This window comes from Halichoerus grypus, chromosome X, assembly GCF_964656455.1.
Source record: "Halichoerus grypus chromosome X, mHalGry1.hap1.1, whole genome shotgun sequence".
In the NCBI taxonomy this organism is placed as follows: Eukaryota; Metazoa; Chordata; class Mammalia; order Carnivora; family Phocidae; genus Halichoerus; species Halichoerus grypus.
The window spans coordinates 125208029-125231176 of record NC_135727.1 but is presented as its reverse complement, the minus strand read 5'-3'; the positions used below and the strand labels follow the sequence as shown (position 1 = coordinate 125231176).

At 50.0% G+C, this 23148-nt stretch overlaps 1 protein-coding gene across 2 annotated transcripts in view; it reads left to right on the top strand.

Annotated features, from left to right (window-relative positions):
* Nucleotides 1-23148, top strand: part of CLCN4 (chloride voltage-gated channel 4) — a 63535-nt gene that overhangs the window by 1801 nt on the left and 38586 nt on the right. The window lies entirely within an intron of this gene.

The window sequence follows — 23148 nt, the reverse complement described above, 5'->3', positions numbered from 1 at the left end:
CTCTTGCTCGGGAGAGAAAAAAATCTGGAATGGAGAGAGAAAGGGGCTTGTCAAAGATAGCCGTCACCTGCTTTCTGGCTGTCATTGTGCTTCTTAAATAATGACACGTTTACTGATTCTCCTTCCAGGGGTTTGTCCTCAGTATTTAGCCTGATTTCTCGTAAAGCAAAAGCTGCTTTGCTCTGAATGGGATGGAAACTTACTGGTTAGCAATTTAAAGAGCTAAATGTGCAATATAAATCGTTTTGCATTATTTTGCAAGGTTCCAGCGTTTAAAGGGGATATGTCAGAAAGGCATTTTTCCCCCCTCCAGGTGTTTTAAGTAGATTGGAAAATAACAGTATTCAATAAAATAAAATGCAACCTCCGAAGATTAACTGCGAGTGTAAGAGCGAATCAGCTACATCTCTGAAGAACAAAATGGTTTTTAGAAGGGGGTGGGGTGGGGATGAACACCCAAACCGAAGAATTCCCAGTGTTTTTTTAATTTCCGTTTTGAATAATTAGCCTGCTGGAAGAAGGGGCTTGATGACTCAGCGGCAGATGGAGGGGGGTCAGGTGACTTTTCAGTTCTGGCCGGTGGGGGGGCGTTTAATGGACTCTGTTAAGCGTTCTGACCTGTTTACATTCCTTTCTCTGGTTCAAATAGGGCCTGAGGCGGGGACATGGGTGGGCACCCTTAGGAGGAGAATCTGTAAAACATGACCCCTCTGGAAGTTGGGTGGCAGTAAATTGTACTGGAACTCACACCATGAATAATTTGATTCCCCAGCAGCTGTTGGAGGACAGTGTTAAAAAGCAGTGCTATTTTAGTTGGTACTATAAAGGTTTTTTATTCTTTTCCCCTTGGCGGTGGGCTTACTGTCAGGCAGCCCAGATAGCTTTGGCTCTAAGAAGGGGATTATAGACTTCCTCTCTCTGTTTTATTTTCTAACCAAATTTCAGTTGATTTGCTCTGATTATTTATTTCAGAGTAAGGAGAAGCTATAAAAACAATGGGGAATTCTCTTCCAACTTAGAACTTTATAAGATTGCCATTCAGAAGACATCAAGGATCAAAGAGGATGTGAGCCCTGTTTAAAGAAAAACGGGGATGGAGATGGGGTGAAGTCAGCAAAGAAAAATGGGGATGGGGTGAAGTCAGTGAGACTTACCTTTGATTTTGCTAAAATCAAAATAATGTTTCTGTGAAATTCATGCTATGTCAGAAAATGAGCTGGCAAGATATTGGGACGTGGTCTTGCATATACTTCAGCCTAGAGATCCAAATGTCAAAATCCTATCTTTGTCCATATCCACGCCTATATATTTATATATCCATCCATTCATGTTTCTATCTCTACAGCTGTGTCTTTGCTTCTGTAGTCTTTTTAAAAAATTGTGCTTATAGGGGCACCTGGGTGGCTCAGTCGTTAAGCGTCTGCCTTCGGCTCAGGTCATGGTCCCAGGGTCCTGGGATGGAGCCCCAAGTCGGCCTCCCTGCTCAGCGGGAAGCCTGCTTCTCCCTCTCCCACTCCCTCTGCTGTGTTCCCTCTCTCGCTGTGTCTCTCTCTGTCAAATAAATAAATAAAATCTTAAAAAAAAAATTGTGCTTATATAAGAAAATGCCAAGCTATTTTCCAAGGTGGGCGTACCATTTTGCATTTCTGCCAGCAATGTATGAGAATTTCAGTTGCTCAAGGATCCTTGCCAGCACCTTGGTTTTGTTTTGTTTTTAATTTTAGCCATGCTCGTAGGTATGTAGGGGTTATCTCTTCGTGTTTATTTTTTTTTTAAGTGAATGAGTCTTATCGTATGTAAATTATTCCCTGCCAGCCCCTTGGTTATTGTCAGTTTTTAAAAAAATTTTAACCATTCTGGTAGGTAGTTATGGTATCTCATTGTGGTTTTTTTCTTCTTTTTAAATTTTTTAGTAATTTACTTATTTATTGTGTTTCGAGTCTGTTTCTCCCTGCTAGAATATGAGGTCCAGGAAGCCTGGGATTTGTGTATGTATTGTTCATTCCTCCATCTCCAGCACTGGGCGTGGTACTGGGAGTATTTAGTTACCGTTTAAGAAATCGGTCAATGTTTTGCAGTTGCACACGTCCTGAAGGCCTGGGAGAGCCACCTTGCTCACCCCAGAGGGGGTTAAACCATCGGCGGGGCCTCTGCGGTTCCCGCTGGTGGAGGAGTCAGGGATGAACTGGATTTGGCAGCACGTTTCGGGCTGAAATCATTCTCAAGGAGCTAGCTAGCAATTTTCATTACCTAGCTGGTAACTGAGCTTCATTTTTCATTAACCATTTTCAAGTTCCTGGATCCAACCATGCTTGAAGCTTCAATTAAAAAATTTTTTATTTCTCCCACCCCCTACCCCCCTGCCTTTGGCAACCACCAGTCTGTTCTCTGTGAGCTTTTTTCCCCCTTCGATTCCACATATAAGAGGGATCCTACAGTATTTGACTTTCTCTGTCTGCCTGCCTTACTTCCCCTTAGCATAATGCCCTCGAGGTCCATCCATGTTGCAAATAGCAAGCTTTCATTCATTCTTTTTTTTTTTTTTTTAAAGATTTTATTTATTTATTTGACAGAGACACAGCGAGAGAGGGAACACAAGCACAAGGGGGAGTGGGGAAGGGAGAAGCAGACTTCCCGCAAAGCGGGGGAGCCCGATGCGGGGTCGATCCCAGGACCCTGGGATCATGACCTGAGCCAAAGGCAGACGCTTAATGACTGAGCCGCTCAGGCACCCCCATTTTTTCTTATGGCCGAATAATATTCCACTGTAAATATATACCACAGTTTCTTTATCCATTCATCCATCGACAGACACTTAGGTGGTTCCCGTGCCTTGGCTATTGTAAATAATGCTACAATGAACATAGCGGTGTGAATGTCTTTTTGAGTTAGTGTTTTTGTTTCCTTCTGTAAATACCCAGAAGTGGAATTCCTGGGTCGTATGGTAGTTCTATTTTTAGTTTTTTTGAGGAGCCTCCGTACTGTCTTCCACAGTGGGGGCACTAATTTTCATTCCTACCGACAGTGCACGAGGGGTCCCTTTTCTCTACATCCTTGCCAACGCTTGTTATTTCTGGTCCTTTTGTTAATAGCCATTCTAATAGGTGTGCGGTGTTACTTAGTTGTGGCTTTGATTTGCATTTCCCTGATGATTAGTGATGTTGATCATCTTTTCATGTGCCCGTTGGCCATCTGCCTGTCTTCTTGGAACAATGTCTATTTAGATCTTCTGCCCATTTTTTGATCAGATTTTTTTTTTTCTGTTGAATTGTATCCTTTATATTTTGGATATTAGCTTCTTATCAGATAGATGCTTTGCAAATGTTTTCTCCCATTCAGTAGGTTGCCTTTTCATTCTGTAGATGAATTCTTTTGCTGTGTGGAGCTTTTTAATATGATGTAGTCCCACTTACTTATCTTTGCTTTTGTTTCTTTGACTTTTGGTGTCAGATTCCAAAAATCATCGCCAAGACCTATGTCAAGGAGCTTATCGCCTAGGTTTTCTTCTAGGAGTTTTATGGTGTCAGGTCTAATGTTCAAGTCTTTAATCTATTTCGAATTAATTTTTGTATCTGGTGTAATTTTGTATATGGCATTTCTTACAAAGTTTGGACACCCTGATGTGTTGTTGTAGTAATTCAGCAATTTGTTTATTGCAATTTCCTTCATTTGGTTCAGGTTGGCCACAGGGATTAAGATCCTTGGGTCCCTTCCTTCCTTCTCCCTCATCCAGCCCTAGACAGAGCAGAACGGGTGATAGAGTTGGATGTAGAGACCTGGATTCTACTCTGGCTTCCGGACTGTGTAACCTTGGGCACGTTACTTTGTGCCTTTGGGCCTTAATTATCTCTTCCTCAAAGTAACCAAGAAATTTAGATCAGGGTTTCTCCGCCTCAGCACTGTTGACCTTTGGGGCTGAATAAATCTGTTGGGGGGGGCGTCCTGCGCACTGTGGGAGGCTGGGCAGCATCCCTGGGCTCCACTCACTAGGTGCCAGTAGCGCCCCTCCCCCAGCCGGGACAACCAGAATGTCTCTAGATGCTGCCACCTCTCCCCCTGGGGTAGGGAGCATTGCCCCTGGTCGAGAACCACTGATCTGGATGATCTCTAAAAGTTCTTCTAGCTTCAGTATTCTAGAAGTCATTTTCCTATGATTTGTTTGATGCTAAGCCCTTGATCAGAGATCCGATTCCCTTTCATCGCGTCTGTATATCGGAAAATACAACGCGAAAGCTTTTTTACGCTGTGGGGTTCCAGAAGTAGCTTCGGTCCGAAAGGGGAGGCCTGTTTGTGCGCCGGTTGTGACTGGGAAGCTAGCTGGGCAGACAGGAGAGTGCCAGGGAGAGGGGCCGCCCGGCCCGGTGCCCTCTGTAGCCGCACGAGGGGGCGGGCAGCGTGGCTGCTGGTCCTGCTTGCTGGTCCTGCTGCTTCCTTGGCTTTCGAGGGGGGATCGGAGGGATGTCAGAGGGTCTGCAAGCTGGAAGACCCCCAAGAGACAGGAAGCAGTGATGGCAGTGGCATTGCAAGGTGTGGGCCGTGTGCGGCGCGGGTGGCCGTGGGAGGCTTAGAATGGCCGGGAGACCCCCGTCCCCCGGGCTGGGACCACTCTGTGCCCGTCCCCCCTCCCCCCCTTCCCTTGCCGTCAGCCTTCGCTCTCACTCTTCCAGGCCCCATAAAAATCGGTCTCGGCGGGCGGTTTGGCCCGCTGTGCGGGAGGCCGGGCGGCGGGTCCCCGCTCAGCCTGTCCCGGAGCCAGCCCCCCGCTCCCGTGTGGCTCAGGGGGCTTGGAACCCTTGCTGGGCCTTCTGGCCCCGTCTCTGCAGCAAGTCCAATTCGTGAAAGAAGATTGAAAAAGGAGGGTATTCACCATGAAAGAGACTTAAGAGACTGAGAAAGTGTCCCAGTCCCCTCTGTTGCTGCGACAGAGACCAGAGACTAGGGGGCTCATCCCCAGCAGCCCATGACTTCTCACAGCATTGGAGGCTGGCACCGTTGGCTTCCGGTGAGGTCCCTCTTCTGGGTCGCAGACGGCCACCTTCTCCTCACCTCCTCACGTGGCAGGAAGAGACTGAATAGCTAGTTCTCTGGGGTCTCTTTTATAGGGCACTCGTCCCATCCCGAGGGCTCCACCTTCAGGACCTGATCACCTCCCAGAGGCCCCGTCTCCAAATACCATCCCATTAGGGGGTCGGTTTCAACAGACGAATTTTGGGAGGACACATTCAGTCCATGACAATAACGAGATGTAACTTGGAGCCCCTGATTGGGCCCTGGCCTGAACAAACATCTGTAATAGGCACTTGGGGACGCCTGGGGTTATTTTTATGTGACCAGCTGTTAGATGATATAAGGAAACTACTGGAAGTTTCATTAGATGTGATAATCTTGTGGGGTGGTAGGCATCCAGCTAAGCCATTCCGGGATTCCTGACACAGAGTCAGTGAGATAATGCATGTGTTGCCTGCTGCCATGTTTTGGGGGAATTTCTTATACAGCAATAGATAACTAACACGTGAGTATGTACAAGAGTCTTATTTATTTATTTATTTATTTTTGGTGATGCACACTGAAGTATTTGGGGATGAAGTGTCATGACGGCGACAAGTTACTGAAACTTTTTAAAAACATTTTTGGAGATCTCTTTAATGTATGGCTGGATACAAGACAGATGAATTCTCATCCCTGCTTCTACATTCAATCTGTAGCCTCAGGAAAATTCTACTGTACACTCAGAAGAGAATGAGAATGAGAAAAGGGCAAATAACAATTTAAGATTATTATAAAAATATTAAAAAAATTTTTTTTAAAGATTTTATTTATTTATTTGAGAGAGAGAGGGGGGTGAGGGACAGAGGGAGAAGCAGGCTCCCGCTGAGCAGGGAGCCCGTACGGGACTCGATCCCAGGACTCCAGGATCATGACCTGAGCCGAAGACACTATGCTTAACCAACTGAACCACCCAGGTGCCCCTATAAAAATATTTTTGACAGCATGGATCCCCTAAAGGGTCTTGGGGACCCCAAGGTATCCCTAGATCACACTATGAAAACCACTGCTCTAGATAAGTAATTTATTTGTAAATGGTTCAGTTAAACGGGGAGAGCAAAAGGTGAGGCAAATATGGCCAAATGGGAACACTTACTGAATTTGAATTTGATTGGTGTTATTCATTGGACTCTTCTGGATAATGTTTTCTGTATTTGAAAATGTTCGTAATAGAAAGTTTTTTTTAACAAGATAGAAAAGGGGGCGGCGCCTGGGTGGCTCAGTCGGTTAAGCATCCAACTCTTAGTTTCGACTCAGGTTATGATCTCAGAGTCGTGAGATCGAGCTCTGCATTGGGCTCCGCGCTCAGTGTGGAGTCTGCTTGAGATTCTCTCTCTCCCTCTGCCCCTCCCACCACTTGCACACTCTCTCTCAAAAATAAATAAATAAAATTAATAAAATCTTTTAAAAAAAGAAAAGAAATGTGGACTCTGGGACATGTGGGGATTCTGACTGAGTAGGTCTGGGGGTGAGGCCCAGCGGGAGCATTTTTAACCTGAGCTCCGGGTTAAAAGCATTTTTAATGCTTTTAACCGAGACCCGAGACCCGAGACCCCACCTGAGGCCTGCTGGTGCGGAGGTTCCCCGCACACCACCTCTCCTCCACCCCTCCACCCTCCCGAGCCAGATCGAGTGGTGTTAGTTCGCGGCGAGGCTTATCCGTTTTCCCCCCACCCGTGGGGGCAGGTGTTGGGGGAGAGTCTGCCCCCCCCACTCTCCCTCAGCAGGTGCTGCCGTGCAGGGTGCGGGGAGACCTTGTTATCAAACGGCTGCTTAACCGCTCTTTCAGTGGATGGCGGAGATAAACTTTCCTTTCTAAGGGCAGGAGTGGGTTTCCTTCACAGATCGTGAGAAGTATTTTTGAATGACTTGTTTTCCGTGTTACATACAGCTAGTGAGAGTTTCCGGCAGGATCAAAGTTATGGAAAGAAATCGAAGCTTTCTTCGCATTCCCAGTCCCCGGGGCCTCCTCCCAAAGGTAGCTGCTGCTAACTTGCGTGGGATATGGTTTCTGAAAATGTGCAAATACACCCATCTCTAGAATGTATATAGTGCTTTGTTGGTTTGCTTTATTGGGAGGTAATTTGCGTGGAGCAAAATGCATGGATTTTTAATTCAGGTGGTTTTGACAGAATATTTCCAGCACCCCCAGAGGGCCCCATCTCACCCTCCTTTAGCCAAACCCTCTGGCAGAGGCAGCCACTAGTCTGATTTGTGTCAGCACGGTTTACTTTTGCCTGTTCTTGAATTTCATACACGTAGGAATCCTATGATATGTCTGCTTTCATATCTGGCTGCAAAGATGTTTCCATAAGACATGAGCCTCAGTATTCATTCATGCATTCACTCCCTCATTTACTTCCTTGTTCAGCGAATATTTGTTGGATCCCTGCCATGTGTCTAGGCCCGGATTTTTCTAGGCCCTGAGTGTTCAGGGGAACAGCCAGTGCAAAGGGCCCGAGGCAAGGCGTTTGAAGAACAGCAAGGAGGTCGGCATGTCCAGAGAAGAGCAGCCCAGAGATCACATGGTGGGAAAGGTGCCCTGAGGGGTGGCCGGGGCCGACCATGCAGGGACATGGCAGGAGGGGCACCCATCCTGGATTATTCTCAGTGTGCCGGAGAGCTGCTGGATGCTTTCGGCTGTGCGAGTGGCACGCGGGGACTTGCATTTGAAAGGGTGACTCTGGCTGTCGTAAGAAGAGTCAGAGGTGCGCAAGAGAGAAAGCGGGGTGGCCGGTGAGGAGGCTGGGATGGTGGCCGGGTGAACAGTGACCTGGGTGACCACATGAGCTGGCCCAGGCCTCTGACTTCGCAGCACTCTGTTGCCTGTCCTTCCCTCCGGACAGACTCACACTGCAGCTCGCTCGCCGAGGCTCTTGCTTGCTGTCGGGCAGGTCTTGGTGCCGTTCTTGAGAGCAGAGAGCCTGGTCGTCAGTTGCATTGGAAGTTTGAGACCCGAGCCTTCACTGTCAGAGGGGACTGTGAGCCCTCCCGAAGTCCCACGGAGGCCCTCGACCTTCTGAGGATGGTGTCGGGCCCGCTCGGAGGCCGCGGGCCGCGTGGGGTTTGGCCGGAGGGAGAAGCGCACGCACCTGCCGCGTTCTGTTCAGCCGCTTGGGAAGTGCGCCCCTCGCCCGGCGGCCCGGCACCTGCCGGCTCCCCTCTCGGGCCGGGGCTGCCCCCCTGTGCTCGCCCGGCAGGTCGAAGCTGGCTCCCTGTGGGCCGGCTCTGTTGCCCTGCCTCTTGGTTCTTCGTTTCCCTTCCGGCTCACTGTGAAACAGTTTTCCTCCCTCCCTTGTACCCCTGGTTGGGAGGGCTTGTGGTGAGTAGACAGGAGCGCCGACCGCAAAGATGACAGACGAGCTATTTTTCCTCTTTGCTTAGTCATGCCTTCCACCAGCACCCCTTTTGCCCAGAACCTTCGAATGGACCACGTGTCAGCCCTCACCTTGGTAACCCAGTTAAGCCACCCGGTGGCCTTGTTCTGAGAGCTCCAGGAGGAACACCCCAAAGCCGCGTTCGAGGACCGCCTGCATTTAGCCTTTACAGAGATCTCGAGTGTCTGTTTAAATTTTATTTATACCCCACCTAAGCAGAAAATGGGTTGTTGTGGAGGAAAGGGTCAATGGAAGTTCCGTCTGAAGAGGTCCCCGGAGCGGGAGGGACCCAGAGTGCTCTTTCCCACCAGCACTGTCTTCAGCAGCTGAATCGTGGCCCTCCGAATTCATACGCTGGGGTCCCACTGGGACCTCCGAGGGCAACCTTCTTTGGAAGTAGGGTCTGTATAGAGGTAATCAAGTTGAAATGAGGTCATTAAGGTCGCTGTCCTCCAGCATGGCCGCGGTCCTGGTAAGAAGAGGAAGGCACGGAGACAAGGCCGCGGGAAGGGACGTGGGGAGAAGACCGCCCTCTGCAAGCCCAGGACAGGCTGGGACAGGTTCTCCCTCGGCGCCCTCGGAAGGAAGCGACCCTGCCGTCCCTTTGGTCTCTGACTTCTGGCCCCAGAGCTGTGGCACAGGACATGTCTGGGGCCCTTTGTTCGGGCAGCCCGAGGGGACTGGCATGGCAGCATTTTCAGAGGTCAGAGGGCAGCCCTGCGCGTTTGCCTTCACGTTAGGTCCGCGTGAGCTCCGCACAGTCGAGGCGAGGAGCGGCCAGCAGCGCCCTGTCAATGGAGGCAGGTAGCTCTCAGGCCAGGAGAGGACCAAGGCCTGCTAGGCTGTTGGGGAGGAAGGGCCCTTGGGGCCTGGGCTCGAATCTGGCTCCCCACTCACCTTCCGTGCGACCTGAACCTGTGACCGAACCTCTCCTCTGCCTCAGTTTGCTTATCTGTGGCGTGGACCTGAGGGTGACAGTATTTAATGCAGAGAATGTCAAGAGCCCGAGCGACTGAGTATATGTGAAGTGCTAAAAATGGTGCCTGGCACACGGAGTCCTATAAAAAGTTGTTCTTGGGGCGCCTGGGTGGCTCAGTCGTTAAGTGTCTGCCTTCGGCTCAGGTCATGGTCCAAGGTCCTGGGATCGAGCCCCGCATCGAGATCCCTGCTCAGTGGGAAGCCTGCTTCTCCCTCTCCCACTCCCCCTGCTTGTGTTCCCTCCCTCGCTGTGTCTCTCTCTGTCAAATAAATAAAATCTTAAAAAAAAAAAAAGTTGTTCTTATTGTGAGGAGGAGTCTCTGGGGAGACTCTCATTCCTTGGCCCTTGACACCAGGAACACAGAGACTCAGGCCTCCCTCCCTGCCTCTGCGGTGGGGATGTGAGAACACTGAGTCTATTGTGTCACTTGAGGCCACATGCAGTTGGCCTCATCCCCTTTCCAACACGCAGGCTGTGTTCCCAATCGTGACAAATAGCTGTGTGGCCCTGGGGCCGTCGGAGGCATGCCATGGAGGGAGGGTCACGTCCCACACCAGCTCCCCAGTCCTGTGGAAGCCAAGCTGTAACCGAAGGAGTGCGATGTGCTGGGAGCTTGGAGGCGGGCCAAGGAGGAAGGAGGAAGATTGGAGGGAAGGAGGAGGCGGGGAGGAGGAGGAGGAGGCCCTCCCCTGTCTCTTTTGGCTCCAGGCAAAGGTTAATTTTCAGTCTTTCTGCCTATCCTTCGACTCTGAGCTTCCCTGTCTTTGGGACTCTCATTGGACCTGTGGCCCTGGGCCCCTCGCCACATGGCCACCAGGGGGCTCCTCTCTCAGTGCCTCTGGGGAGCCCAGTCTGGAGCATCGGCTGGAAGGAGTGAATGAATCATGGCCCCTCATCTAAAGGTGTCTGCATTTTAAAAAGCGAGAGTCCGTGATCTCAAATGAATTTGAAATTGGTGTGGTTTCCAGCAAGGTGGAGAGGTGAGATGAGAAGGTTTGACTGGTGTGGGAGCCAGCCTCCAAAGTGGGCCCCAGTGACCCCGTCTCCTGGTGCTCAGGCCCGCATGCGGTCTCCTCCCACACTGGTCACTCGGGGCTGACCTGTGCGGCCAGCAGGGGACCGTGCAAGTGACGCCGGAGGCCTTCCACGGCTGGGTCACAGGACACTCTACTGCCTCCTCCGTGTTCCCTCGGATCAGCTGCTTTGGAGGAAGCCAGCTGCCGGTCCTAAGACACGCTAGCAGTCTTGCCGAGATGCAGGAGGGAGCGGACCTGAGGCTTCCCAGCAGCAGCGAGCACCGACTTGCTAGCCCTGTCTGGGAGCCATCTTGTAAGTGGGTCCTCTTGACCCCATCAGGCCTTTTCAGATAGCTGCAGCCGTGGCTCACAGCTTGACCACACCCCCTGAGAGAGATCTCAAGCCGGAAGGATCCAACCAGGGGCGCTGGGGGGGCTCGGCCGGTGAAGCGTCTGCCTTCGGCTCAGGTCAATGATCCCGGGGTCCTGGGATCGAGCCCTGCATCGGGCTCCCTGCTCAGCGGGGAGTCTGCTTCTCCCTCTCCCTCTGCCTCTCTCCCCTGCTCGTGTTCTCTCTCTCTCTCTCAAGTAAATGAATAAAATCTTAAAAAAAAAAAAAAGAAGAAGGACCCAGTCAAGCTGCTTCTGAATTTCTGACCCACAGAAACTGGAAAAATCATACGTGTTTATTGTTTGAAGCTGCTAAGCTCTGGGGTAATTTGTTTCACAGCATTGGATAGCGAATACAATGGTAAGAACCCAAACTTTTGTGGGAGGGGGGCCTAGCGCTGGCCGCTCCTTGGGCCAGCTCCCCAGGCTGTGGCTGCCTCCCTCTTGCCCCTTCTGAAGCTCCACTCTTCTCTCATTGCTCCATATTTGTTCATTTGTTCATGCTGTGGTCTCTCTCCCTCTCTCCCTCCCTTCTTCCCCTCATCCCACCCTCTATCCGGTGAGCTTCATGCAAGGTTTGGGTATATTCATTGTAAGTTGGGGGGTATTGATGATGAGTTTGAGGGTGTTGATTTTTTTCATTTTCCACAATGTATATGCCCGTATTCATCTGCATCGCCTGGAGACTTGGTGCAATAACCCCCAAATGCCAGTGGGGATTGGATGTCTGGCTGTCACCGCGAGCACCCAGCATTTGCCAGTGTAGGATGTGGCCATCTCTCCTTTACCTCTCGCGCGGGGGAAACGTGTCCTGACCTGTCATGCAGCGTGGAGCCCATATCCTCTGCCCACTGCACGGCGGGTCGCCCAACCCCAGGGCCTTTGCTTTGTCAGAGAGTTCAGACTTTTCACGTGAATTATTTCGGTGGGAGGTCATTTTTGTAAGAGCTGATGTGATAGATATTTCAAGAGAGAAGAAGGTATGTCACAGACACATCAAGGAAGTGTCGCAGCGGGCCAACTACGAGTCTGCCTTCGGTAACGTGAGGCAGTGCGACTTAATTCTCGTTGCCCTTCACTAAAGTTTGTCCTGAAATACATGTGCAGAAAAGTGTGTAAAGCCGAAACGCACAGCTTGCTGAGTTGTCACCCAGTGAACACACCTGGGTACCCAGGGCCCAGATGAACTGGAACATGACCGGTCCCCAGAAGCCACCTGCAGGTCCCCTTCTTCGTCACTTCCCAGCCCAAGGGCATCTGCTACTACAGATTCGTTGTGCTCGCTGGAACTTTGTATGAGTGGACTCGTGTACCCCTTCATGTCTGGCTTCCGTGCGACGTTAGGGTTGCAGGCCTCGTCCTTGTTCAGTGCGGGTAGCGGTGCACTGTTCGGCCTCACGGTTGGATGGAGCTGCCGAGTTTTCTCTGTACAGGGTGTCTTGTTTCTTTTGCTGCTTTTAGGATACCCTCCTTTTCACTGGTCTTAACAATTTGATTATGATATGCCTTGGTGTGGTCTGGTTTGCTTATTTATTTACTTCTGCTGGTTGGGGTTTGTTGAGCTTCTTGTGTCTGGGATTGTAGTCTGATAGTTGAAATCTTTGTGTAGAACTGGAATGGCTACAGGGCGCCTGGGTGGCTCAGTCGTTAAGCGTCTGCCTTCAGCTCAGGTCATGATCCCAGGGTCCTGGGACCGAGCCCCGCGTCGGGCTCCCTGCTCTGCGGGAAGCCTGCTTCTCCCTCTCCCTCTCCCCCTGCTTGTGTTCCCTGTCTCGCTGTGTCTCTGTCAAATAAATAAAAATCTTTATTAAAAAAAAAAAAAAGAACTGGAATGGCTCTAGCAAATGTTCTGGCCAGCTAATCAAAATTTATTCCAGAGAAACGTCTTGAGAGAGTTTAAAGGGAGTTTTCAACCCACGTCCCTCTCACCTCCTCCACTTGGATAAGAATGGCGAGGAAGGGTTTGCCTAAAGGAACTGTCGGCTCGCGGTGCTTTTAGCCACCACGCTGGGTTCAAAGTCCGCTCCCGGGGCCCCAGGGATTCGGTGTCAAATGCCTGGGGTTGGGCATCAGCCAGGCCACAGGGCAGCTGCACTGGGGGAGGAGATCTGTCTGCGTATTTGTCAGCTCAACTTTTTCCACGGCTGAAAAATAATAAAGGAAAATCAAGACGAATTGAGCAGTTAGGATAAAAACCTACAAACCTAGTAGGGAAAGCTCGTCATGCTCTTCAGACTTGCATTGTTATAAATCATAAAACTGTGGGATGGCGCGTGTGAAAGGTGACATATAGTCAAAGAAACGTTTTAAAGCCACTCGCATTTTACACGTGTAGTGACTTCAGCTTGGTTTATATATTCTTTTCGTCCTAAGTATATGCACAGATAAAATCTCTCTTGTATGTATTATTGAGCATGTCTATGCAGTGATGTTAAAAGCATTTAACAGGGGGCGCCTGGGTGGCTCAGTCGGTTAAGTGTCTTGTCTTCAGCTCGGGTCATGATCCTGGGGTCCTGGGATGGAGCCCCACGTCGGGCTCCTTGCTTGGTGGGGAGTCTGCTTCCCCCTCTCCCTCTGCCTGCCGCTCCCCCCTGCTTGTGCTCTCTCTCTCTCTCTGTCAAATAAATAAATAAAATCTTTTTTAAAAAAAAAGCATTTAGCTGACTGTTCTATAGAATCTATATTTATAGATGGATTATAGTATTAGTAATGCTTTTTGTAGAATAGAGATAGTATGTGGTGGTTGGCTAAGCTTTTTTAGGTTTAGTGGATTACTATAGAGTGGGCCTCAGCAAACGCTTGTCAGATGTCCAGATAATAAATAAGGGTGAGTAACAGGCCTCTGACCTCAAGGAACTCACAGTCCGATATGGGAGGAAGCAAGCTTGTAAGTAATTCTTCCAACAAAATGCTATTGATAAATAAGATTGACACTAAAAATATTAGTGATTAAGACACAGTGGGAAGGATGCAGGGCACGCAGGAGAGTGGGGAATAGGAGGGGACAAAGGGTGAAGGGGCTGGTGGTTCTCCAAGTGCAACCTGTGGGCCGGCAGCATCAGTCAGCCTCCCTGGGAGCTTGGTAGAAATGCAGATCCCTGGGCCCCACCACAGACCTGCTGAAGCTGGGGGGGGGGGGGGGCCCTGGCCAGCCGCGCTGGTCATGCGGACGCACGCTGGAATTTGTGCATCTCCAGTCGAGGCAGTGATCAGGCACCAGTGTTCTGTGGAGGAGCGTAGGACAGGCCGTTCTGATGCTCAGCTCGCCCCAGAATTGCTAGAGGCCGCAGCACAGCCCGGACCCCCCGTGTTGATGGACTCTTCATCCGCTGCAATCCACTGAGTGTATCCGGGAGTTTTCCTGAATTCTTACATGGATGGGAAGTTTGACTTTGCCCATCGGTATAATTTATCCATTTTTTCTTTTATGGATCATACTTTTGGTGTCATTTCTGAGAACTCCTCGCTTAGCCCCAGGTCGTGAAGGTTTTGCCCGTTTGTACAGAGCCATAAAAACCTCACTCATGGGTTTCAGAGGCAAAGGCGTTGCTGGTTGACACAGAAAATGCCACGCTGCCTTCATGTGGATTCTCTCAGAATTGGCCCCGGAGACAAGGATCCCAGTGCAGGGAGCTTTGTGGGAGGTGCAGGGTCTCCTGGGAGGGGCATGGGGAAGCGTGACCTGGGAAAGAAGGCAGCCAGTAGAGGCTGGGCTGGTAATACAGCTCACCCAATAGGCGACTGGAAGCTAACGCTACGCTTTGGAAACTCTAGGAAACAGAGCTTGCTGTGTCCCGGGTCCCCAGGATCATCTCTGGGTTCAACTAGGAGTACTCACAGGACAGCATAGAGTTGTCTTCCTGGCTATGATTTATTATAGCAAGGCATATAGGGCAGAATCAGCAAAGGGAATAGGCAAGCTCGTTAGAGTCTCAGTACCCATGAGTTTATTGGAGGTTGGTCCTATAGGCACCCGCTGTGTGGCTCATTATCAAAATTCCAGTCTCTTAGAAAGAAAGCAGGAGTTCAGCATCAATAACATTATTTGGACAACCAGTGCAGGCACAGTGAGCCATTCTCATCAGTTCTGGGACTGGTGGGGACCCTCTTGAAATGCAAGTTCCCACATGCTAGCCGAGGGCCAACCTTGCCAGCAGGCCTTTCTAAGGAGAGCAGCCTCAGGCCCGCAGTGGTAAATCTTTTCTGCCTTATCAAACACATGCCTTGAAATGACTCCATTCAGGGAGTAAGGGAGTGGGGGTATTTATACACCAGTTCCTGAGAGCCATCAGTTAATACCTGCTCCTAATAACGCTTTCAGGCATAGAGATCCAGTTAGGAATAAGCTGGAGCTTACTGGAAGGTTTTGAGGAATGTGGGTGGGGCACTGGCCGCTTCAAATACAGTAGTTATTCTAGAAATTGGGTGAGGACAGCAAAGCCACATGTACAGGGCAGTTCCTGTGCATGTGGTCATGTGCTGGTTTTATAACTGTGGGCGAAGAGACCAAAGTCGGGTGTGGCAGGAACTCCGTGCAGGCCATTGCTGGGCCTGGAGGCACAGGGAGAACCACAGATGGATACGGCCTCTCTGTGTCTTCCCGCTGGCTGGATGGGAAAGAGTGTGTGTGTGTGTGTGTGTGTGTGTGTGTGTGTGTGTGTGTGTATTGTGGGGACAGAAAATCCCGGTACATTTGTTATGTTTTTTATTTATTTATTTATTTATTATTATTTTTTTAAAGATTTTATTTATTTGACAGAGAGAGACACAGCGAGAGAGGGAACACAAGCAGGGGGAGTGGGAGAGGGAGAAGCAGGCTTCCCGCCGAGCAGGGAGCCCGATGCGGGGCTCGATCCCAGGACCCTCGGGTCACGACCTGAGCCTAAGGCAGACGCTTAACGACTAAGCCACCCAGGCGCCCCGTTTTATTTTTATTTTTAAATTATTTTAAGAAAATACTTATTTTAGAGAGAGGGAGAGAGTGTGCACGTGCAGGCGTGGAAGTGGTGGAAGAGGCACTGGGCGAGAATTGCAAGCAGACTCCGTGCTGAGGCAGAGCCCAGCACCAATGCTGGGGCCGGATGGGGGGCTCGATCCCATGACCCAGGAGATCAGGACCCTGAGATCATGACCTAAGCCGGCATCACGAGTCGGACGCTGTACGGACTGAGCCCCCCGGGCGCCCCCATTTGTTGTATTTTAAACTTCCTCTTTTAATCTTTGAATTCAGAGCAGCAGAAATGGCAGAGAAACAAATGTGTGCTACAGCCTCAAATTTCATGGCAAAAACCGTTTTCTTGCTCTGTCCACGTGAGCGGAGTAGGAGAACCAGGCTGTGTTGTGTGATCTGAAGCTAGCGTGCACCTGTATCGGATTACATGCCGGAAGTGTGCCGTGGTGCTGTGCGCACAGCGATCCTGGCTCAGAAAGAAGGCAGCCGGCTGGACGGGGTCTTCATTCGGCTTGAGGTCCTGGTTCCCTCCGCCTGTCAGCGAAGCGAGTGCGGGTAAGGAGCCGGCCTGGCCGCCCTCGGAGGGGAGACGAGACCAGGAAGGGGTGACGTTAGCTGGTCGTGCCGGTGATCACGGGATCGCAGGCCTGGCACCGAGGTGACTCATCCAGTGCAGGCACATTTTGGGAAGCACTCGAGCCAGAGCGTGGGGAGAAGAGAAGCCACTGAAGGTGACAGAGGAGTGGCCGTGGGTCAGAGAGGAGTGGCCCTCCAGTCGCTCAGGGCAGGGAGCCAGAGCCGTGGGCTCTGGACGTACGAGGTTTCCAGAACCTGAGGCAAGATTTCTGGCTACAGGAGGCCAAGGGAAGGACAGCAGGTGAGGCAGGGCAGGGTGGGGGACGGGTCCTGCCCTCTCTTGGAGTGGAGGTGGGACTTCCACGTTGAAGAGAGATGGCGGAAGGAGGAGGCCGTCCCCGCACGTGTGTCCTGGACCCACAGGACCTTCCCGGGGACTCCAGGGCACCTGGGCAGAAGGACGGCTAGCAAAGCAGCCTCCCTGACGGGGGGCCCCCAGCCTGGTGGCCGTTACCGTAGCGGCCAGTGCAAAGGGCTGCAAGACAAGGGACTTCGTAGAGGCTGCATGTGATGACTTCTGGAACTTCTGGCAAAGCTGTAGGAAGTGAAGCTTTTCTGAGGTTTTTTTGTTTGTTTGTTTTTCTTTTAGGTGCCGTCTGACCAGGATCTGGCTCTGAACTCCATATTCTTAGATCCTTTCTTCCTTGGGTCCTAAGCTTTTTGTGTGGTATCTTGTGACACTTTGTTAGAGCTGTGGTATGATCATATCTTTATTCACGAGCCAAGGGCATCTGGAGTCTTGAAGCATTAGGATAGCTAATTAGTTGGAGAAACTTCTGATTGTAGGATATAGAAACCTCAAAGTGTGTGTGTGTGTGTGTGTGTGTGCGCGCGCGCGCACGCGTGCATGTGTGTGTGCTTATGTTAGTGTCAGAAACTACCTTTTCAATTTTCCCAAAGCTTCCAGGTTGAAATGTTGCTAGTGAGGTCCTTTAGTTGCATTTTTGGGGTCTAGTCTGTTCATCAGTTGATGGCATTTGGGTTGTTTTCACATTTTGGCTAGTGGGAATAATGCTGCTCTGATCATTTGTGTGTAAGTCTTTGTGCGGACATGTTTTCAGTTCCCTTGGGTCTAAGCCTGCGCGTGGAATTGCTGGGTCACGTGGAAACTCTGTGTTTAACCTTCTGAGGTGCTGCCAGACTGAAATCCCTTTTCTTAGCTGAGCTTTTTATGGAAGTAAATATCTATCTATAAAAATGCAAAAATCACGAGTGTACACCTCCATGAATTTTTGCCAAGGGAACTTCCCTCTGTAACCAGCACCCAGGTCAAGGAACAGAATGCGACCGGCCCCCAGAAGCCCTTTGTGGCCCCTTCCAGGCCGTACCCCACCCCTAAAGGTAACCACTATCCAGACCCTCACACCACAGATTAATGTTGCCTGTTTATGAACTTTATATAAATGGAATCTTTTATTTCCAGCTTTTGTCTTACATTTTTAGCTCGTGCACCATACAAAAAAAAACTGACAGTTTTTCTGCCAGTATTCCTCTCCCAAATCAGACCATGTTGTCTTACTTGCCAGCTTCTCTATTAGCTAATTCTCAGATGACTTGGGCAGATGGAACAGAAAATCCGAACTCAGATGAAAAGACGCAGAGCCTCTCCAGTCCGGTGAGGGCCGGTGGCCACGGGGGTGAGGGCCAGGAGATGGGCCGCCAGGGCGGGCACGGTAGAGACTGCTTCTGTCCTGGCCCCCTTTCCCCTGCCCGTCCCCTTGTGGTAACTTAGCTGCCATTCAGGCCTTAGCTCGTGTTTCCAGGGAGGGGCCGGGTGGGCAGTATTTTCCGCCCTGTGAGCCTCCCAGCCCGTGTCGCAGTCACTCCCCTGGGCCGTGGGAGCGCCAAGCAGCCCTAGGCCCGGCGTGACCGAAGGCGTGTGGCTGTGTGCCCCTGACTCTTGATTTACCAAAACAGGCAGTGGGTCACATTATTGGGCATCGGCTCCTTCCCAGACCCCTGTCCGAGGTGCCAGAGCTACCAGCAGGCCTGTGCCCCTTACCTAGCCGCAGAAGCATCGTGCTCCACTGGGAGAAGGACAAAGACAAGTAGGCCACCTGAGTGCCCATCAGCTGACGAGTGGACGGAGAAAATGGGACGTGTACACACACTGGCCTCTGAAGCGGAAGTCCTGCCGTAGGCAGCAACATGGATGGATCTGGAGGACGTTACGCTGAGTGAAAGAAGCCGGTCACAGAAAGACATACTGCATCATTTCATTTATATGAGGCATCTCAAGGGGCTGAACTCATAGAAGCAGAAGGTAGCAGTGGTTCCCGGGGGTGGGCGGGGGGGAGCAGAAACGGGGAGTCGTGGTTTGGTGTGTATAAAGTCTCAGTGATGGAAGACGAAAAATGTCTAGAGATCTGCCGTACGACCTTCTGCACGGGGTACCTCGGCCGTACCCTGGAAATTTGTTACGAGGGTGGATCTTGTGTTGTTATTTTGTTTACCAACCATTTAAAAACACGAGAGAAAAAGAGAATGCTTTTGATCGCCAAGGAGGAAGCCCCCAGCTCTCTCTGGGGAAATTAATGCACGTGGCACAGAGAGTGTGGAACAGAAGAGAATTCTGGAGGGTGAATAGGAGCTTTCCCGTCAGGGGACAGGAGAGCTGTTCTAGGTAGAGGACACAGCACACTCAGACGAATGGGTTTCTGCCTGACATGCTGATGATCCTTACTAGTCTAGCATGGGGTGCTCTGTATTCAGTGCGGCCTTGATCAGACTTAGAACCTGTCCTTCTTTACCTTGATCTGGGTGATTTCCTGCTTCCGTTCATCTTCTAGAAACCGTTTTTTTATTGCCAATATCCGACTATGCGAAGTCCAGATTTCCTTTAAATGGCACAGATCCCTGTTTTGAGGGTGAGCCAACCCATCCAGAGTTGTTTTCAGTATCAAAGTCATAAATCACATCACTGATACTCTCACAGCTAACGCATGCTGTGTTCATTGGGTGCTGGGTGAAGTGAGTTTTACTGGACAGGGTCTGTTGTTATCATCTGCTGGTGAACACTTGGACCCCAGCCCCTTGGAGCCATTATACTGCAAGACCAAACCGATAGATACTTTCTTGCCTGAAAGGATTGGATAAAAGATCTAGGTGCGCCGTGTGTCTTCCAGAGTCCCTTTGTGGGTAAGTATGGTTGGGTAGGAGAGATGCTATTTTGTCAGGCCAGATGCCTCCAGCATGAAATTTGATTCCATCCCATTTCTGTTGGCAGTTTTATCCTCCATCGTTGTTCCTGTCCTCCTCCCAGAAGTCTGTCCACGATGCCACAGCTCACTTATCTGTCTTCGTTACTCCTCTCCCTCCGGAGCCCAAGTAACAGTGTTTAACACTGTTACATGACAACCTTCAAAAAACCCAATGGCTTGAAACAATAACCAGTTATTTTTCTCACAGTCTGTGGGTGGGCTGGGTGATTTGATTGGGCCAAATTCGGCTGATCTTGGCTGGGCTCACTCAGGAATCTGTGCTTGGCTGGGCCTAGGGGACCTGGGATGGCCTTAGCTGAGCTGACCCAGCTTGATTCCATGTGGTCTCTCATCTTCCAGCGTTCTAGCCTAGGCTTCTCATGGCAGAGGCAGAGGTCCAAAAACAAAAACCACCACCACCACCAAACAAACCAGCAGAGGCTGCATCACCTCTTGGGATCTGGACTCGCACATGCACGCTAGTCACTTCTGCTGTGTGTCACAGGCCAGTCCAGATTCAGTGGGTGGAGAAATAGACCCCGCCTCTTAATGAGGAGGACCCGGGAAGTCCCACTGAAAATGTGGTAGATCCAGGGAGGGGTAGAGAATATGGCCGTTTTTGCAATCAGTCCACTGCATGGATCAGGGATCAGCAAATGTTTTCTGTAAATGGTCAAAATAGTAAACATTTCAGTCTTTGTGGGCCATATAGTCTTTGTTATAACTCCTCAACTCTGCTCTTGTAATGTGAAAAGCAGCCATAGACAATATATAAATGCCTGGGCGTGGCTGTGTTCCACTAAAACTTTATTTACAAAACTAGGCCACAGGCCAGATTTGGCCCACAAGCTGCAGTTTGCTGAGCCCTGACCTGGACAATCCAGACCAAGTAGGGATCTCAGATCCAGGTTCTAGGATGTTGTCCTTCCTGAAACCAAGGCCTTGAGGCCAGAAGCATGGGTGTCCTCTGTCAGCAGAAGTGCTCTTACTGGAGTGAAGAAATAAAAACAGACTGAGAGGAGCAAGGGCTCCTTGCGAAGGTACAAATGACTGTTTGTATCCATTTGGGGTTGTTCCTTGTACCATAACGAACTTATATAGGTTAAGTCTATTTCTCAGCAAGTCCTTGGAGTTCACTCTTTGTCACTCCCATGTTTGACTGGATTCTCATTCCTTATCCATCCAGATCTCCCAAATGGATTCTGGATAGAATTCTTTCCATTTTTCTTTTTCTTTTTTTAAAGATTTTATTTATTTATTTGACAGAGAGAGACACAGCGAGAGAGGGAACACAAGCAGGGGGAGTGGGAGAGGAAGAAGCAGGCTTCCCGCCGAGCAGGGAGCCCGATGCGGGGCTCGATCCCAGGACCCTGGGACCGTGACCTGAGCCAAAGGCAGATGCTTAACGACTGAGCCACCCAGGCGCCCCTCTTTCCATTTTTCTAACCCGGATGCCCTCTTCTTACACTTCTCCCGGACCCTCCTGTCTTTCTTAATCCCAGCGTCAGAAGTGACCTCAGCACCTCCTTTTGGGCTCCCAGGGAAGCCCCTGATTAGATCTACAAATTAGATCTTGTTTATTTTCCTTTACCAATTATGTGTCTAATTGTCACGACCATGACATGCTCCATCAAAATTTAAAGATGTTAACTGTTCTCGAGAGTGACTTTTTGATTCAACCATTATTTCCTGCAGTTGTTGCTTGACTAGAGATTTGGTTAAATTTCAGGTAACATATTTCAGGTAACATGAACTCCCTTTTCATAGAATGTCCAAGTCTATGCTGTTCTTCTATCTGCCGGCCTGGTTTTTCTCACGAGGGCTGCCCATTGTGGGTCAACAGTCAGCTCCCTTATTTTTCCCATCAGAGATTTTCTGTACCACATATAGTACAAAGCTATTACCTTGTTTTTGTAGAAATGAGAACGAAATCTTTGCTTTCTAATTTTACTCCTTCCCCTTTATTATTGGTTGCTACTGACTTATGCAACATGATTCTTCCCTGGGTACTCATCAACAGGTATAGTTTTCAGCTTGGCATGGCTCAAACCTCAAACTTTTAAAGTTTTAAAGCAGCCGAGTTGCACAGACGGTCAATAAATCACTCGCTATCGCCACTTTATTGCTTGTAAGGTGATTACCCCGCTTTGCCCATAGCGACTTTTCAATTTGATTAAAATGCAGTTTCATCAGGTCGTGGTTGAGTCCTCCAGATATAAAAATACATAAAGCAATGAGAGAAGCCTATGCTCAAATATTTTTATAACTGCCCTTCACCTCTTTAACCATCTACTCCAGCACTTTTGTGGTCCTCGTCCTATAATTCAAATTTCCATGCTCTTTGCCAAAGTAATTTTTATTTAGTGCTTATTCCAACCTCTTGTCTTTGTGAGAGTGTATTATTTTTTTTTCTGCTAACTGGTGGGGAGCATTGGTCCTGCTGCAAAGCATTTTCTTCGTCTCAAGTTAGCTCCTGTGTGATCTGTAAATCAGGCTCTGATGGTGGTATAACATGGAAGGTGTCTTGGTTTATTTGCGGTTGTTTTCCAGACCCAGGGAGCCAGGAGAGTGGGAGTGGAATTGTTATCTTAGGCAGGAAAAGGAGAAACTCTCAGCTTGGCTACTGTCCTGGCAGCAGGAGCCCTTTTGACTGTACAGAGGCTGGAAGTGTGACACCGGGGTGGGGGGGGGCCCTCTTCTCTGTCAGAGACTTCTCGTTGTGTCCTCACACGTTGGAAGGGGTGAGGGAGCTCTCTGGGGTCTCTTTTATAAGGGCACTAATCCCATTCCTGAGGGCTTTTTGACTTAGTCACCTCCCAAAGGCCCCACCTCCTAACATCATCACACAGGGGGATGGGATTTCTGGGGCACACGCACGTTCAGACCATAGCATGGGTCATGTGGCAGGCTGTCCTCTTGCCTTGTCCATCTCCAGGGGCCCCCCCTCCCCGCCTCCACCCTGCACCCCCTACACAGGGCCTCTGCCCTCTGCGGATTGCCTTGGCTTCCACCAGCGGGTTAATGCCTGGCCAGCATTGCACTCTGCTCTAGCTGTAGGGTTTGAATATCCTCAGTGGTGACACGTAGGCCGCCTGCCTGAGTGGTGCACTTTATGTCACAAGAGAACCAGTTATTGGTTCGGTTGCAGTGATTGGATTTGGAGTGGCAGGCCTCGACCCTGTTTGCCCCTCTGGCCCTCTCGTTTTGACGCCTTGCTTTTGCAGAACTTGAGGTTTTTCAGAAATGCGTGTGGTCGATCTTCTTACTTTGCGGTTCTGTATTTGTGCATTTGTCTCCTCACTAAAATGTACTCGTAACCCCACGTTGATACGTGCGGTACTCTCCCGGTTATTCACAGACATGTGCGTGTGCGGAGTGGCAAAAGGTCCGAGTCACCCGAAAGGCACCCTCCTGGCTCCGCCATCTTACTTCGGCTCTCCGACTATAAGCAAGTGTCCTTTGTACAGATTGTTTAGTGCCATGTTTTTCACATTTTTGTGCTTTTTTTTTTTTTAATTGGTAATTTGCTGTTTGTCGTGGGCCCGAAATGCAG